The sequence below is a fragment of the Triticum dicoccoides genome, chromosome 3A (genome assembly GCF_002162155.2).
Source record: "Triticum dicoccoides isolate Atlit2015 ecotype Zavitan chromosome 3A, WEW_v2.0, whole genome shotgun sequence".
Taxonomy (NCBI): domain Eukaryota; kingdom Viridiplantae; phylum Streptophyta; class Magnoliopsida; order Poales; family Poaceae; genus Triticum; species Triticum dicoccoides.
In genome coordinates this window covers 202,123,311-202,126,715 of record NC_041384.1, presented here as the reverse complement: position 1 = coordinate 202,126,715, position 3,405 = coordinate 202,123,311, and positions in this window count along the sequence as shown.

The window sequence follows — 3,405 nt, the reverse complement described above, 5'->3', positions numbered from 1 at the left end:
GGATGGGCAGGGAAGAAGAAGGCGTGGGTAAAAAGGTGGATTCCTTGTCCCTTTATAAGGGCGGAAGAAGCTATGCGCTTCCCCACCTGTCTGGTAAACTCGCTTATTCCCCAAGTGCCGTAATTGATGGCGCGGTTGGGTTACCCACACCTGTATTGATGAGAATCCCATGATAAGGGGACACGATCTCTGCTTCGACAAGACGTGCCAAGAAAACCGCCTCGCAACACGTGTGGTAGCTGGTTGAGAAAAACGGTTCGAATAATGACCGAGCCATGGCGTGAATTATGAAAAGTTGTCAACAGATTAGGTTTGTGGAAATATTATACTCTCTACGGTGGTATGTGGAATTTGTTTCGCAGAGACGGACACAATCCTTGTGTTCAAAATCTTCTATGGGGTATTCAGAGAAGGAACCCGCCTTGCAATGTCGAAGACAATCTGTGTGCCGGACTCATCATCATTGAAGCCTGGTTCAGGGGCTACTGAGGGAGTCCTGGATTAGGGGGTCCTCGGACATCCAGACTATATACTTTGGCCGGACTGTTGGACTATGAAGATTCAAGATTGAAGACTTCGTCCCGTGTCCGAGTGGGACTCTCCTTTGCATGGAAGGCAAGCTTGGCAATTCGGATGTATAGATCTCCTCCCTTGTAACCAACTCTGTGTAACCCTAGCCCCCTCCGGTGTCTATATAAACCGGAGGGTTTAGTCTGTAGGATGACAACAATCATAATCATAGGCTAGCTTCTAGGGTTTAGCCTCTATGATCTCGTGGTAGATCAACTCTTGTAATACTCATATCATCAAGATCAATCAAGCAGGACGTAGGGTATTACCTCCATCAAGAGGGCCCGAACTTGGGTAAACATTGTGTCCCCTGCCTCCTGTTACCATCCGCCTTAGATGCACAGTTCGGGACCCCCTACCCGAGATCCGCCGGTTTTGACACCGACACCCGGCTAGATACAGCCATCCCCGTCCTCGTCCAAGCTCACCACCAGCCTCGCACCACCCCAGCAAGCCTCCCCGACCTCTCCCATGAGCTCGAGGGGCTCTCCTCTCCTCTGTTGGCCACCATAGCCGCCGCCCCCTATGGCCTAGATTCGGCCGAAGTCGAGCCCTCCAACACCTCTAGCCCCCACCATCACTTTCCCCACCCTCCGACGACTCTCCTCGTACCCTTGCCCTCTCATCGGGCCCCTTTAGGGCCGTGCCCCGAAGAGCACCGTCGCTTTTGCCTCCTCCTTTCTCCATTCGTCGCCGCCTCCCCACCCTTCCCTGACGCCGTTCCTCCCTTTGGATGAGCGTGACGCAGCCACCCGAGTCCATCGGTGCCTCATGTTCGACCGGGGGTAGCCGGAGCTGGCCGGGTCATCACCGGCGTCGCTCCTTGCCTGCCCCATTCTCTGCTTCGGTCGAGCCAGCGAGAGGAGGAAGAAGACAAGAGCCAGCCAGGCGGGCCCCGCATCTTTCCTCGACCCCACCAGTCAGCCACCCAGGAGCCGGCCCTGCCTTTGTGCGCGTTGACCTGGTCGGCCGACGTGGATAACGGGCCCCACCCCGTGGGACCCGCACATGAGCGACCCAAGCCCGGCCCCGCCACTGTCCACATGGATAAGTGGAAGTGTACTCTCTGGTTTACACTTTCGTTTCAGTGAAAGCGTAATGTTCTGTGGCTTCGGCCTGGAATACGTCTTCACTGTCCCGAAAGCGTATTTCCTAAAATGTGCTTTCTGTTTTTCAGCTCAGGGGCCTGTTTGCAGGGTTATTTTTATAGATTGGTCCCTGAACTTCGTCGTGCTATATCTTTTTGATCCTAACTTCGTTTAAGGTGAATCCAAAGCCCACGTCTTTGTTTCATCGAGCCTGTTCTGTTGGTTTCATTTTCACTATGGTTTGACACTGTGAAAATGACCTTTTTCCCTTGCCCCTAATCAGCCCCCTCTGAGATAGAACTTTCCCGGCGATTTGTTCCACGATCGTTCCACACATCTCCCAGGTGCATTCTTCATTCCCAGGCAAGCCACAACCACCATTTGCATGATAGCCGTGCAGTAGCATTGGTCTTCAACTTGAATCTTTAATAATTGTATGGTTGTTTTGCTACTGCTGTCGTTATTTCGGTTATGTTTATGGATCGGTGATTACCGTCATGCTATGTTTCTTGCACTCTGTTATCATGTTCTACCTGCTAGTATTACTTTCATATTGGTCATGCTTGATAGTAGTACATGTTGGGTTGGTCATGTTCTTTGAGGCATGACTGCCGTAGATTACCGAGTACCTGTTATATGCATTGTTCCTTTGCTGTTAGTTGGTTAAGTGTTTACTCGGTAATGCTATTGATGAGTTCTTGCATGGTATTTATGGTTGATGTTAGTGGTCATGTTATGCTATGAGTAGTGTTGTACTTGTGATATTCATGCTCGTCATTATGCTATGCTCAGTTGGATATGATCCATTGCTGATATGGTGGTTAGTTATGTTGCACCCCGTGCTTATGTTGATATCATGTTCATGCATTGTAATTGCATCATGTTATTTTATCATGGCTTAGCATATTGCATTCAAGTTTAACCAGATTAAATTGAACTTGAACAGCTGTTGGTTGAGTCATGGTGCCACCATATCGAGCTGACCAGTGCAACCATGCTTACCTAATGGGGAGGTCCTAACTGGGTCTATTGTCATGCCTTTCACTAGAGCCTCCAACGAGGGAAGGTTATGTGCGGGCGCTACCTTCGCCGGGTAGGACGACATAAGCCTTGTGTGCCCGAGTTGTTTTGCGCGCTTTTGTCCCCGTTTGGGACTGTTTATGTTTTGCCACTACGGTGGCCGTTGGTGCCTTTGGTAGGCATGGGGCCACCCATGACTTAGCCCAAAGGGGACTTGGTCGGAGTGGCTGGGAGAGTGTCATGGCAGTAGATCAGTTTTGTCGGAACACCGTTGGTCCAACCGAATGGGAGTGCGAGGGTGACACATCTCCATCGTATCTATAATTTTTGATTGTTCCATGCCAATATTATTCAACTTTCATATACTTTTTGGCAACTTTTTATATTATTTTTGGGACTAACATATTGATCCAGTGCCCAGTGCCAGTTCCTGTCTGTTGCATGTTTTTGGTTTCGCAGAATATCCATATCAAACAGAGCCCAAACGAGATAAAAATGGACGGAGCTTATTTTTGGAAAATATGGAAAATTCGGAAGGAAAATCAACGTGAACCAGTGCCCGAGGTGGTCACGAGGCAGGGGGCGCGCCACCCCCTTTAGGGCGCGCCCCCACCCTCGTGAGCCCACCGTAAGGCGGTTGACGCTCTTCTTTTGCTGCAAGAAAGCTAATATTCGGAAAAAAATCACGGCGAAGGTTTCAGGCCAATCGGAGTTATGGATCTCCATA